This window comes from Protopterus annectens, chromosome 12.part0 (assembly GCF_019279795.1).
Source record: "Protopterus annectens isolate FY-2018-M chromosome 12.part0, PAN1.0, whole genome shotgun sequence".
Taxonomy (NCBI): Eukaryota; Metazoa; Chordata; order Ceratodontiformes; family Protopteridae; genus Protopterus; species Protopterus annectens.
The window spans coordinates 70,727,533-70,744,063 of NC_056746.1; positions in this window are offsets into that span (position 1 = coordinate 70,727,533).

Consider the following 16,531-nt stretch of genomic DNA (forward strand, 5'->3'; position numbering starts at 1 on the left):
TGACGAGCAGCACAGAGAGGTATACTGATCATGGGGGTTAGGCTCACCATACCTCCACAGGTGGCTGTGGTGGCACCTGCACAGACAGCACAGACATCCAGCACATGTAGGGCACAACCTGTCAGCACTACTCCCACAGCTCTTGCTTAACAAGCTCCACGTGTGTCAGATAGCTCTGTCCCAGCTGCTGGTGCAGTGGTATCCTCCAGGAGCAGTAGTAGTAGTAGTGGAGGTGGTGATTTTGCCACCCTTCAGAAGGTGACAGGGCTGGTAGAGGGCATTATGCAGAGGGGTGTCTGTGCATGAATTTGCAGAGTTGAAATGTTTTGTGCCATATTGCCAAAACAATGCCACATCCACCACTGACCCAAACAACTGACACAGGAGACAGTGATGACAGTTCTGAGGGTGAGGACTAGATTCTCACTTTTCTCACCCTGGATGTAGCTGTGCCTCTGATGTCCTCTACCTATCCCCAGTTATGGTGTATCCAGCCCTTTGTGTCCATCACCATACCTGTCTGTCTTGTATGTTCTGTATGTCTGCGCCTGCTACCTAACATTACCTACCTAATTGACCCTCTCATTGCTGGACACCTTCCCCAACATTCCGCTCTCTCCAGAAATTAAAAAGAAAATCATAAACAGGCATAGGATCATAGGAAGTTACTAGGCTAATGGCCCTAGGGTCCTTACAAGCCTAGCCAAGTTCTACCCTTATTTCCATGATCACCACCTATAGCCCCTGTCCAAGAGGGACACAGGTAGATCCCCTGGTGTGAATTTATGGTTACCCATCCAGTCATCCAGATTGTGTTTGAAGAGGGCCAATGAGGTGCTCTGTTTGACATGAAGTGGAAGTCCGTTCCAAAGGTATTGTAACCTCTGGGAGACAAATCTCTCCCTCCAGCAGGTTCTATTAATATCACATACCAGGTTAAGGTCATTAGAGTGAGTAACCCGTGTGCCATTTGACTTGCAGATATGCAGCATTTCCAATAAAGCAGGGTCAAAGATTGCCTTATATGCAAGGCCTAGATCACCTCTGAGTAGTCTGTATGAAACAGAATAAAGTGACTGATTTTAGATGATCCACATAGGACAGATGCTGAAGATCTTGAATTTTCCTTGTGAGGAACCTTTGTGGTCTCTGCAATTGCTGCAGGTGCTTGGAAAGGTACATACCAAAAAGGGCACTGTACTCAATTATTGGCCTGAGAGGTTATAACTTCTTTTTTTCTGGATGCAGTGCCCTTCCTTATGAGATGAGCAATATATAATGCCCTTCTTACCACTGTGGAGAAATGGTGATCAAAAGTAAGATTGCTGTCAACCTGCATGTCCAGGTCTCTCACCGCTGAGTGCATACTTAGGGTATTGTTATAGATGTGGCAGTCAGCAGGAACATCGCACTTACCGAAAAGGATGATAATACTTTTTTTTTTGCATTGAGTTTAAAGACATGACTTTGGCAGCAGTCATTTGTTTGTGTAAGACCCGCTTGTAGGATTTTTACATCATATGGAGATTCTATGACTGCTCTAAGTTTGCAGCCATCAGCAAACTTTGTCAGCCACAGACCATCTCTCCTAGAAAAAAAAATATGTCCCATACATAGCTTCCCACTTTGCCCATGTTTCATCTTTAAACACTTGATTTGGTCCTATTGGCCATACAACTTTATTTTGTTGTTGTCACCCATACCTGCTGCGGTGACTCTTCAAAGCTGTGAAATTGTTGTACAATACTACATTTATGTTGGGAAAAATGGATAGCTATGGTGCTCTTCCACCATCCTCCTGCAAACACCTGTATTCATTCCCCTGTCCTGTCTTCTGCTTGCAAGACCCATTTTCATCACTGACCTATCAACCACTTTTTCACATGTTTAATCTGGTCACAAAATAAAAATCACACACAATGCAGGTGGACAGAAATGGCCCATTAAAAAACATTCAATTTTTGTCCTCAGAATTGGTGTTGTTATTGGCATTATGCACCAATGCTGAGTGATGAATGGCATTTAACTTCCTATGGAAAAACATTTTAATTTTGGCCACATTAGTCCAGTTAGCATTGTGCAAACGTGCTTAAATCTGCTACATTATGTGAATGTAGTGTAAAGGCATACTATTTGAATAGTGCAGCAAAAAAAGCATTTGCAAAAACATTCCATCCCTAACAAGGACACTTTATCATGCTTATGTCTTAATGTTGGTTGTATCTCCTATCCCGTTTTACTCCCTATAGCAAGCATTTTATTGTACAGAACATAACACAGTAATAGTGAGTAAAAATGAAAGATTAACACACCATAAAGATGACCCTGAATGTACCATAAACAATACTGTTGCTATTCATCTCTCTCTCTCTCTCTCTCTCTCTCTTTCTGCACCCCTTTTGCTTTATTAATGTTTCACTGTCCCTTCAACTGTGTGATTTAAAGCAAGTGAAGTAGGATTGCTGTTGTAGTGTGATGAGGTAATATTGAAATATATAGACTGATCTTACCTTTCTTTCAAAGTTTCTAATCCAGACATTAGCAAAATGTTACTGACTGGTTTTGGTACACTATTTTATGTGTAGCTGTTGCCTACATATTTGTGTTTACATACTGTTTGGAGCCACCATGCACAGTCAGGCTAATCTTATTTTGACCAAAATGAATGAACACCACGTGATGTTCCATTTGCAAAGATTGTTGGAAAGCATGCTGCCCAAATATTCCTGGCTTCATGACAAATGTGTAAATCATGACACGTAACATCTTAACATACCACATTTCTGTTCTGTATTGTATCATTTGTTATGCTGTTTGTTGTAATGTACACCTTATGTAATGTTAACAATTTCATTACTGTGATGAAGCCTGATGGCTACATTCTTCCTTGCATCATTGCTTTGTGACTGTCCCATCAAATCAGTAAAATTAAGGGTGTGAAGAAACATTGCCTGTCTGGTGTGGTGACATAATTCACATGCATGTGAAATTATTTTGGCATAGTTTCAAGGGTTTGAATCCGGAAATATGTGGAAGTCATATTTAATGTTTTAATTATATTACTATTATGTCTATAAGTGTTGTCTACACATCTTACTAACCCACCTTTATCCTACTTATGTCTCACTCATGGTGTTACTGTCTGATCCCTGCTACCGCCATATTGGAAACACTCAATTGTACATAGCATGACAGATTACTTATCAAGAAAAGCATAACATTAACCCAATCCAAGCATGTTAAAAATTACTCAGAAATATTCTTACAGTCTTTGTGTGTCTCTATCACTGTCTCCATGTCTGTATGTGTTCTCACTTCTGTATCATCACTTTTTACTTTTTCATATTTATCAGGCTAATGGATGTAATGTACACATTATGTGATTTTACAATTGTCATGAGGGCAATGATGAGTATTACACACATTCTTCTTTGCTTCAATCTGTTGTCACATTTGAACTTTGTGAAATAGGGGTTCTTATGCAGTGTAGTTAGACATTACTCATGTATATATATATATATATATATATATATATATATATATATATATATATTTTTTTTTTTTTTTTTGGAATACTGTCAAAGTTCAAATCCAGATGTATGCCGGAGTGTTTTTGAATGTTTTATATGACTCCTGTGGGTGTAACTGTTGGCTACACATGTTCTTATCAACACATTATCCTGGTGTTGTATCAATGTCCTTGCTCATTATTAGGAATACTGTATTGTACATTATGATAATAAAACAAAGAATAACATAACACAAATGTGTGCAGAAATTAACCATAAACTAATGTCTTAATATGAGTGTATGTGCATTCCCATCTCTAACTGTCCACCTCTTCCCACTTCTTCTGTGTCATCAAATAAACATCCCTGATTCAAAATGGTTTCCATGAGCCATATTTCCATCAGCAATAAAATGATTGGTCCTTCGTGTGTTTCATAAACACCTGCCTCATACATATAAGGATCGAATAACTGCAAATTTCATGACAAATGTGTAAATTATGACACCCGAAATGACCATAAGACATGGTTGTATGTGTATACTGCTTATTTGTGAGAAGGTCAGCATGAAGCACCACAAACTACTGCTAATTCCCATTTTAAGTTCAACACCTCAGGCTATGACTATGTACGTGCTACTGCTTTGACATCAACTGCACAAATTAGCTTACCAGAGATGTGCTTCATGGAGAGAGTTAAAAAATTATTTACAGCAAAGAATTATTGGAGTAGGGTGCACAACTTCTGTATGTCTTTATGGAATTTTGAAGCCAAGGTATCTAGTTTTCAGAGTAATACTGACTCAATTAAGTCAACCTGTTAATGTATATCTGCACTCTAATGGTTACACCTGGCAGGTGTTTTACTATGGTGTATAAACTTTCACACATAATCCATCACTGTTACTCAGAACTGCACTGTCATATTTAGGGAGTGTCTGTTTGCATTGTCAATGTACATTGTGCAAGCATGACACAAGCCAACTGACAATGACACAATAATTGGTGCTATTTGCATGCAATCATCCCAGGCTGAACTGTTACAAATGCTTGCTTAAAAAGCCACTGTTTTACAATTGTGATTGTTACCGACACTTCATACGGTGAAACTAGTTCATGTGTGTCACAATAATGTAATGTACATGAATGGCAGTATATAATTCTTAGCAGAGAATTATGCCATTATATGGGACAAGCACAGTGTTGTTACACTGGCCTGTCCAGACACATGCATTTATCCCTAAACCTGTGATGCACAGTAGCTGATGCTCCAAACAGTGATGTTTTACTGCTTACAAATGTGCATTTTGACATCATTAAGGTTAGATTCCTCCTGCAACACTTGTGATTCATACTGTGTTCTCTAGATTTCATAACTTGATAGGTAGGTAGTTCAGTTCTCACAGTGGTAAACCTGTGTGTGTTTCTAGTAACAGGTAAGTAACACCTCAATCACATATGTGCTGTGTCAACTTCCACTCAAGAGAATTTAACTTTAGACACAGCTCCCTCTGTACTTTATCCCACTTTTAACAAAAACATCCTGTCTGCAGCACAATAATGAAGTCATCCTGTCAAAGTGCACTCTGTCTCATCAAGATTCAGACTTCTCCTGTGACACTTCTGGCTAATACCATGTTTTCTAGGTTGTATAACTAGATATTTAAGAGGTTCACCTCTTGCAGTGGTAAAGTTATGTGTGTGTCTTCAACATCAGGTACATATAGCTTCCTGAACAGATGTGCTGTATCAGCTTCCAGTGATAGAAAAATGTAACCTGGGAGGGGAGTCCCCATCCCTGTATCCCACATTTGCCACAAACATGTTCTCTGCAATACACTAATGAGGTCATCCTTTCATAGGTGCAGTCTCTCACCATAAAACTCACATTTCTCCTGTGCAGTTGCAGCTAATAAATGTGTTCTACAAGATTCTATATCTAGATAAGCAGGAGATTCGATTCTCACAGTAATCAACTTGTGAGTGCATGTTTGCAGTTCTAGTGATCGATAAGTAAAGCATCAGCAACAGATGTGCTGTTTTCACTTCCACTCTGGAGAAGAATTTAACTTTGGGCACAGCTCCTTCTACACTTTATTCCACTTTTACCACAGTCATATTCTCTGCATTCTATCAAAAGTGCAGTATCTACATTTCAGAATCAAACTTCTCCAGTAGTGCTTACAGATAATACTGTGATCTATACAGTGTATAATGAGGTAGGCAGGAGTATTAAATCCCACAGTAGTGAATTTGTGTGGTTGGCTTCAATGTGAGGTATGACTTGCTTCCTAAACAGACGTACTGTATCAGCTTCCAGTGAGGGTAAGTTTTTAACATGGGAGAGGATGAACCCATCCCCTTATCCCAGTTTTACCTCAAACATCTTGTCTGCATCACACTGATGAGGTCATCATATCAAAAGTGCAGACTCTGCACTTAGAAGTCAAACTTCTCCTGTGGTGCTTGTGATTAATTCTGTGTTCTACAGAGCATGCAATTAGATACATAGCTGGACTGAATCTAAAACTGGTTAACTAATGTGACTGTATATACTTTTTTATGTACAGTTGTGTCCATGACAACACCTCTTATGGAAGCTTCCACTTAGGAGATGTATTTTCACTAGCAGAGGGCTAACCTTTATATTTGTATAATATCATGCTACCAAAAATGAACTACATCAGTGTTGTAGGATGACTTATTCTGTGGTACTGGCTGCTGATACTGTGCTGTTTAGAGTGAGTAAGTAAAGTGGGAGGAGGTTTGAATCTACCACTTTATTAACTACTGTGAGTGCGTGTTTGTCTGTTGTGTGGTTAAGAGAATCTTCTAATGCATATAGCTGTGTACTGTTATTGTGCACTTCAACTCCCTTCATACCTTTATAAAAGAACATCAGCGTATTAAAGAATGGTGATGTCATCCTTCCAAATGTACACTGTCCCAGTTTTAAAAGAACATTTCATGTGGCACGTGTGATTCAGAAAGTGTTCTGTACCTTGTAATCTTAGATGGTCAGTTCAAGTCCAGCCATCACACCTTAGACTCACTTTTGTCAATATAACTATGAATGTGAACACATGTAACAATGTTGGTACCCAGTTATCTACTGCATATATGTAACGCTGGGGATTCACATTACAACAATGTATGCTCATTTTTGCACACAGAAATGCTGTGTTGGATAATAAAGATGCTATTGGATGACATCTCGCTTTCCCATGAGAACTACTAAGGCTTTTTCTGTAGCATGAGGACATGAGACAATGCTCTGTATACTGTTGCCTTAGTAAGGCATGTGTTTGAATCTGTGATTATCCTAACCTTTTACATGATTGCTACTCTCCAGTCACAGTGATGACTGCATTATTCATCATGTATGTTTGGGTATACATAGCAGCAGGAATGTTTTGTGAGAAATAGACATATAGCAACAATCTTTAAAGAAATTGCAAGCGCACGTATGCTTTGCAGCAATAACATGATGGCACAGCTTCGAAGAACCATATATCTTATAGTTTTAGCAACACTTGTACAGTGAGCTGTTTATTCTTCACAATATCATGTATCTTCTATCATCACATAGTCAGATGTTCAAAACCCACATTGACTGATGGTAAGCATTGTGTGTCCTAATACTGTTATACATGAATGACATTCACAACTGCTATGTGTACATTTATAGTGGGAGAAACCCGTCTCATCCCTTTTATCTCATAGAAATTGTTTGCAATACAATCATTATGATGTAATGAATTTGGGTCTATATTATATGTTCGAAGTTTCAAAACTTCAGTTGGGTGGGTGGCATAATGGTTAACGTGCCTTACAAACACAAGGTGTAGGGGTTAAGTCTCACAAGGGATAATTGACTAGGCTTAAAATGGCTCACATGGGCAGTTAGCCTAGTACTAAAAGGGTTGGGAGGGTGGCCTAATGGTTAAGGTGTTTGCCTTACAAACACAAGGTGCAGGGTTTGAGTCTCACAAGGGATAATTGGCTAGGCTTAAAATGACTTGCAAGGGCAGTTAGCTTAGTACTAACCTATGAACCTATGAACGTTATATAATCAAACTTATATGACCAAAGTTTTAAAACTTCCAACATATAATAAAAAAAAAAAAGAAAAAAGAAAAGAAAGTTACCTGAATGCTGTAAGCTGAGGGGCAGGCCCCCCTGCACCTACCACATGGGGGGCTGCACCCTCCACACTCCCCGCTACTTAAATATACCAACTCCGAGACTGCACTACAGTGAAGTATAGGGAAATATTCCCTATGGCGATCTCACTTTACTAAAGTGCGGTCTTGGAGTTGGTATATTTAAGTAGCCGGGGGGTGTGGGGGGTGCAGGGCTGATTTTTAAGGCATCCTCCTCCAAGGTCAGGGATTCATACCCATTACAATAGTGAAGTGCCGTATACCCATCAAGTGTGTTCATCATTACACACACATCATATGCCTAATTCTGTGGCTGCAGGTTGGTATGCATCTTTCTGATATCTGTCCTGGCATGTGTTTGAGTCTAGGAAGATGCAAATGTTGCTCATGTCATTGACTGTTCACAGGCGTTACTTAATTTTTGAATAAGAATGCACTACATTGCATGTCTTCCTCCAAACATTTATGCAATACTGTAATTCCTTTCTTCACACTGTACTTAGAGGACATGAGGATTTACATAACATTTCTTATGTTATGGCATGATGTAAGATCATCATAAAGTGTGATTGGGCCTGCATTAGGACACTTTCTTGTGTGTATCTGCTGTTTACATGCTGTTATGGCAGTGTTAGCTGTAATTTCTTCTGATCATGCCCAGTACAAGCACATAGAAGATGGGCTCCATTTACGAGCGGGGACCTTTAACTACTGCAATGTCATCAGATCTGTGTTGGCATTTATCACATGTCTGTTTTGAGTGTTGTCATATTACTGTTTAAGATGCACATGAATATAAAACACATGCTTGTTTGACATGTGTCAAGGTGTTATACCCCTTGTCTATGATTGTCAAATGACAACAATTGGTAAACATGTCCCTTTCTAATGTGCATGACCCAACAGCTGTATGGCTAGTTTCTTCTTGTTTATACATAATGAAGTGGAGAATACAGCACTTCTGTAAGTTATCACAAATACATTCCCTGTATATACATGTCAGATTCAATAACTGCAGTCTATGTAAATATTTCCTAATGTGTCTACTGTCCTTGCTAAGTGCTACCTCAATTCGACATGTTATCAACATTTATATCACATTAATTCCCCCTTTTTACAATATTGCACTGAGTCTTTTTTGTATCCACTATTAGCATGTCCTGTTTCAAAATTAATTATTATTACATCAATATGAATGTATTTCTGCTTAAAATTTTTCTTTCTCACATAATTATATTTGATTGCATTAACTGAGTACATTTTCTCTATTTACCCTCCCTCATATGTATGACTGCATTATTAACATTGTATTCTGTGTACATTCTCCCCATTTAATGTCTCCCACAACTTTCATAAAAGCTGTACACATGATAGGTTCGCCTACAGGTAAGCAGTTTTGTTTACATGTTGTGCTCATTCTTCCCTGCTTTGCTTCATGGCCACCAGCACCACTGCTGGCTATCTTTGTTTCATGGCCACCAGCACCACTGCTGGCTATCTTTGTTTCATGGCCACCAGCACCACTGCCGGCTATCTTTGCTTCATTGCCACCAACACCACTGCCGGCTATCTTTGCTTCATGGCCACCAGCACCATTGCCAGCTATCTTTGCTTCATGGCCACCAACACCACTGCCGACTATCAAACTTTGCTTGGAAATGTGTAAGTGTATTGAGCAGCATGAATCTTCAATGAATGTTGCTGAAAATCACTCTAACACTCTGTAATTGTGTAGGTTTTGTGCAACGCCTACATGCTTGCTAATGAATCACAGGGACCATTCCCACACCACCAGCTAATTATATATTACAATTCCAAGATCGCACAACAGTGTGGAAAATAACAAACTCCCACAGCCCAATAAGTGAGATCTCACAAAAACACCAGCATTTCTGCATACCTCTACCTGAGTAAGTCAGTAAAACCTACCATTCACTTACAATAATATCAAAAAACTAGATCTACAGTCTCAAAAAATACATTACTCTATGAAACAAACATTGGTGTTATACTTCAAATCCATATTCACAGCAAATGCCAAAGCCGACTTCACGCTTCTTAAGACAGAAGTGGCAAACTTCACGACATCCATGCTGATGGACAATAGAGGTACAACTGTTGAATCCTACACAAATGCACTTTATAAGCACTTACACGAGTGCATGGATCATGCAATCCCTAACAGAACCAAGATGCTATCCTCCAAAAAAAGGAAGAAAATTTGGTGGTCCCCTGCCATAAACAAACTCTACAACAGAAGAAAGAAACTGCTGCAAAAGAGAGTAAAATCCCATGACTGGAGGAACTCCCTGGTCAGCCTCAGTAAGATGCTGAGATCTCATAAAATCCTCCAAAGCTAGTTACGAAAACAAAATCACCACTGATTCTAAAGACAACCGCAAAGTATTCTACATCTATGTCAAGAATCTCAATAGCAACACTCAGATCTGCTCTGAGTTACAGCACAATGGCACTAAATATACAGAACCAACTGATATTGCCAACATCCTGGCAGATAGGTTCAGTGTTAACTTTACCCCCCTCTCATCCCCTAAAGGGCTCATCTCTATACCAGAAGAATGCAAAGTTCCTGTAATCACGGCTGCACAGGTAAAATGCACAGTCTCCAAAACCAAGAACACAGCATCCATGGGACCTGCCAAGATCCCAGGCTGCGTTCTACATGAACTACAGAATGAACTGGCACCCCAACTAAGTACCATGTTCAATCATAGCCTCACCTCAGGCTTTGTGCCCACTGAATGGCGCACAGTGGCAGTTATCCCACTCCACAAAGAGGGAGCCACCACGGACCCTGTGAACTACCACCCATTAGCCTGATGAGCCTGGTCTGCAAGGCTATGGAACATATCATCATGGAACTTATAAACAATGACATTGGTAATCTCCAAACTCTGGACCCCACCCAGTTTGGGTTTGTAAAAGGCAGATCATGTCTCCTAAACCTGATAGACTTCTTTGAAGCGGTCATCAAAGACGTAGATGAGGGTAAGGTGGTTCACACAGCCTATCTCGATCTCGCCAAGGCTTTCAATACCATCCTCCACTCTGGAATTATAGATAAACTTCCTAAACTAGGTATAAATCCCTATGTCACAAGATAGTTGCCAACTGACTCACTGACAGAACCCACAATGTGTAAGTAGCAGACTCCAAATCCAACTTCAGACCAGTGACAAGTGGAGTACCACAGGGTTCAGTCCTGGGTCCTCTCCTGTTTGTTATCTACTTCTGTGAAGTACAGACTAACACAGAAGGTCTTTGGCTAATGAAGTTCACAGATGACTGCAAACTAGGAGCCATAATCAAAACTCCTAACGATGTGGACATCCTACAAAAGGGCCTCACTAAGACAGATGCCTGGTGTCAAAGCCATGGCCTCTAGCTCAATGCCAAAAAGTGCATTGTCATCCCTTTTGGCAAAAACTCTCTACCCATCAACTACCACATAGGCAGGAGTCTACTTAACACCGAAAGTGTGATAAGAGACCTTGGGACACAGGTGGACAGTAGTCTCTTCTTTGATAATCACATTGCCACAGTAGTCAGGAAATCCTTCTATGTGGCACACCTCATCACAAAAGGTTTCTCATCCAGGAAAAAAGAGGTCATTGTTCTCCTCTACTCATCACTCATTAGACCCATTATAGAGTACAATGTCCCTTTTGGCATGTACCTCACAAGACATCTACAACAACTGGATAGGCCGCAGAAATACCTCACAAAGAGGATTACTGGCCTCAAACAGATGTCCTACGCAGACCGTCTCAAAAAACTCCAGCTTTACTCCATCACATATCGCCTACTCAGAGGCAATCTCTGCCTAACATACAAAGCTATGTCCAACCCAAAGCTGTTGGACACGCTGCATTTAAAGAAATCCCAATCCCTCCAAGCCACACACTCTAGGTACCTAAACTTTGTCACCACAATAAACAGAACATGCTGGAGGGATAGATTCCTGTCCCAGAGACTTCCCATACTCTGGAACAAACTACCTATCTATATCAAGCAAAGCTCCTTATTAGCACTCTTCAAGAAAAATCTTGATAATTGTATGGGAGATAGGAAGCTCTGCTCGACAGGGGCACAGGAAAATAATTTTCTTGGGCGGCGAAAGCCAGGGTACCATTTGGCTAGGCTTATATAGGCCCTAGGGCCTATAGCCTAGTACCTACCTATGAACCTATGAACCTATTGAAAGTAGAATAAATAAATAAAGTAAGTTTAGACCAAATGAATTCAGACCAAATGACTAGAGATGAAACAACTTGGGTTATACAAAGTAGCACACAATGGAGCTTTTTTGATTTTGAAAGAATCTGGCCTTGTGCAGTATTCTACCATTACTGACCATGATGCTACAATATGAGAAAAATATGACTGTGTTTAATAGGTGTATTATTTATTGGTGTCACTCTGAGGAAGCCCTACATGTTGCAGACTTGGGGGAGAGTGAAGACAGTCTATCTTATCTTGCCTGAGATGGCCTGCATGAATCTCATTAGAACTTTTTCACAGTGTCTTCCATTCTTCTTGCCTCCATAATACCAGTTTTAAACAGTATCAGTCTTCTCCAGCTGCCCACAAAGTTAATACCAGTTCCATTTAGGCCAATATCAAGGTAGTATTGCTCAAAGCCAGATGCTTAAGTAAGAAAAGGCCCTTCCCTGAAGTCATTCCAAATCTGCAAAATGTGGATATTTATGCTGTCACTGAAACCTATTTACAGAATAGGGACAACAATCCTTCCAATTAGAGTTTTTGACCTACATACCCTCACTTAAGTTTAGAAATATAGATTGTAGTAACATTGGTATCTATCTTTATCCAAAACATCATCACCTCTAGTTTAATTGACTAGTACAATAACCTTGATCTCCTTTATATCCATATATATACCATATCCAGACCAACTGCAGAACCTCATCTATGACACCTGCAAATCATGAAACGTAGCTTAATTAACTGACATCCCTCTCCATTAATGCAAATACCACACTTTTAGGGAAGTTTAACTTTGCATCTATAAGTTGGGACACTTAAACCTCTACAATTAAATATTTACAGTGTTTCTGTGATTTTATCATTGCAAACTTCCTTGATCAAAACGTACCATTCCCAACTAGTGGCAACAACATACCTGATTTTGTCCTCAGAAACACAACCCATGTTTGCTACTCACTCATTCTCACACTGTCATTGGTCAGATCAGATCCCTCAGTAGTGATATTTACCATATGAACCTAGTAAAGGCCAACAACCATCCTAAGGCCAATAGTCTTGTGCTTGATGAGGACTTGAGATGATTAAACAGTCCCCACCCTTCACTAATCCTATAGCAAATACTGTCAAATATACGCAAGGTCTATACTCATATCTCAACTCCTTTATAGAGGCTCATGTCCATATCACCATAAATAGAACACTGTATTCAGAAATAAACCTCTCCGATGGAACTCAACTCCAAACAAACTCTGCAGTAAAAGGAAAAAAAAAACTCATAGAATTGCTCCAAGAAACAGACAGAAATCTCACTGTGTTAAAATCAGCCTTCAAAAAAGATTAATAAAGATCTCAAGAACAAGATCAAATCCCACAGAGCTGATTATGAAGTGAAATGTCTTTCTTTCTGCAAAGGATAACTACAAGCCATTCTTTAATTATGTAAAGAACCTCAGAAATAATATTAGGCATTGAACCAAGTTTGTCTATAATGCCATCACCCACTTAGATACAGATGATATAGCTGACATCCTTGCTTACACATTCAACTCTGCCTTCTCCACACTATTACCTCCAAACATCCCAATAAAAAGTACTCAGTCCATGCCCCTCCAATAATTATGTTTGAGTTGATACTAGAAGCAAACTATTATGACCAAAAAGACCAGCTCTACGGGTCCAGATAACATATTGCACTTTTTTTTCTTGGTTAGTATGAAATGCCCCATCAGCACTCCTCTTGAAACTATTCAAGAACAGCACCTCCACTGAATACATATCAGAAGGCCAAAAAAAAAACCCAGCTGTAATGGTTCCTTTGCGCAAGGGATGCTAAACTATTAATCTTGGTAACTATAGACTTGTCAGCCTCACAATTATCATTTGCAAGGTTATAGAGCATACCATCATGGACATAAGGTACCTGTAGTCCGTAGACCTAAATATGAATTTGTAAGGGGTATACTATGCCTACTGAATTTAACTTATTTCTTTGCTTATTTTGATTTCACTAAAGGTGTCCCCTAGTCTGGCATCATTTACAAACTGGCCAAACTTAGTATAAACTCCTGTGTAACACACTGCATTGCTAATTTGGTGATAGTGAAAGACATGAGAATTAATGGCATACTATTCTGTAAGATATTTGTCCCTGGAGGTATATCATAGGACTCTGTTTTGTAGATACTTAAGTTTGGCATCGACTCTTCCAGTGCCAAAACTGACATTAAAGGCCTCAGCCTGACAATGTTCGCAGATGACTGCAAACTTGAAGCTATCATTATCTCCACAGAAGGCACTCAAATCCTCTAAAAGGGTTTTCTTTGACAGACAATATCACAGTCAAAGGAGGCAGTGGAACACAGCAGTAAAATTCAAGAATTTACTACCAGAACAAACAGCAGAACAAACAGTAAGCACTTTCGCAGCAGCAGCTGCTTTATCAGACAAGTAAAAATCCAAACTGTAGTACTTTTAAACAGCAAAGCAGCCAATTAGCATGCAAAACCAATTAGGAATTAGAAGATCCATTAAAGCCACACCAAAAAATGCAGCTCAAAGCTCATTGTATAAACACAGCTCAAGCCTGGACAGGTTGTTTTTTACAGGAGATTTGTTGATGATCTTTTCCTCCTGTGGGAGGGTACTGGTGATGAGCTGTCTCAGTACATTGGTCAACTCAACAGTAGTACTGACTTTCTTAGTTTGACAGCCAGTAGCTCTACTGTAAGTATGGATTTCCTTGATGTTAGGATTACCAGGGGACTTGATGGCACTTTTACTTCTGAAATCTATAGGAAAAGTTGCCATAGGAATACGTTTGTCCACAGACAGAGTATGCATCCTGGGCACATTTTTAATAATGTTATGACAGCACAGATGTTAAGAACATCCAGATTGACAGCAGGTAACTATACCTTCTCTTGTGAATTGAAATATATGGAACAGCGATTCCTTGAGAGGGGTTATAATAAGAAAGAAATTAGCTCGGTTACAGCTCGAGCATATACATCTAGAACTCAGGAAGGTAAGCCATATTTCTCTTCACCTACTCAATTTTGCAAACAGAAAGTGACCAACTGTAAACTGAGAGTACCAGTTACTTATGCCAGCAACATTAGATTGTTGAAGGACATCTATGCTAAACACTGGGATACACTTAGTTCTAATGAGAGAGTGGAATCAATAGTCGGAGAAGCCCTGAGTTATATGTATAAGAATAAGAGATCGCTTAAGAATTTGCTATGTTATCCAAAGTTTAATTCCAATACTGATACACAACTTAATAGTGGTACATTTCCTTGTCGGGCATGTAGCTACTGTCATTTGATTGACAGTAGTGCTGCATTTGAACATCCAGATATGCATAAAAAGATGTTTTTCAGAGCCAGAGCTAACTGTAACACAGTGAATCTAGTTTATTTAGCCTACTGCACAGTTTGTTACTGATTCTACATTGGGATGACAACACGCAGGCTACGAGACATGATGAGGGAGCATCAATATGATATCTCCAAGAGAGCTGAGACTAATGCTTTATCTAAGCACATCATGTTACTAGGTGCTCAGCACAATTTTAAGTTTATGGTTGTTGAAACAGTCAATGTGGGTATAAGGGAGGGCCCACATAGAACTAAGGTAGAAAGCAAAGAATTGAACTGGATTATTAGAATGAAAGCCAATATGGGGAAAGGCCTCAATGATAAATTTTCTATTAAACCAGTTTTAATGAATAGGCCCTTAGCCAGATAGATATTAATTATGTTCAGTATTTTTATAATGTTTTTATGAATGAAATGTTCTATATGCTTTTAAGTAGGAAATGTTTTCATGTTTTTTGAGCTGCATTTTTTGGCTGTTGAATGAAATACTTTATATGTTTTTAATGAATGAAAGGTTTTTGTGTTTATACAATGAGCTTTGAGCTGCATTTTTTGGTGTGGCTTTAAGGGATCTTCTAATTCCTAATTGTTTTTGCATGCTAATTGGCTGCTTTGCTGTTTAAAAGTACTACAGTTTGGATTTTTACTTGTCTGATGAAGCCGCCGCTGCTGCGAAAGCGCTTACTGTTTGTTCTACTGTTTGTTCTGGGAGTAAATTCTTGAATTTTACTGCTGTGTTCCGGATCTAATGCTGAATACCAAAACAATAAAAAAATAACATTATACAGTTTGGGAATACAGGCACTGTCATTAAAGACCTTGGCACCTTTGTGGATACTGTAACAAACTTTCCTTTAATCACCACATATCCTCTACCAATAGGAAAGCCTTCTACAATAATAATAATAATAAGGGCATCTTCTCTAGGTCAAATGAGGTAGGCATTCCCATCTACTTGTCCCTCATCAGGTCCATACTAGGACAAAGCACTCCTATGGTACATAACTATCCAAATAGCTAACCCAACTTGAAACAAAACACACCCGTTCCTTAATAAAACATTCCTAATATGTTAACCAGAGTATCTAAGTGCCCTTAGAAACTTCTCTGTCTCCTGCAGGCTCCTACAGGGTATTCTATGCCTGGTCTACAAAGGTCTAAATGAACCAGTCATGCTTGAGCTATTACATATCATTAAAACTGCTTATTATTATAACTCTTCTAGGCCTAAA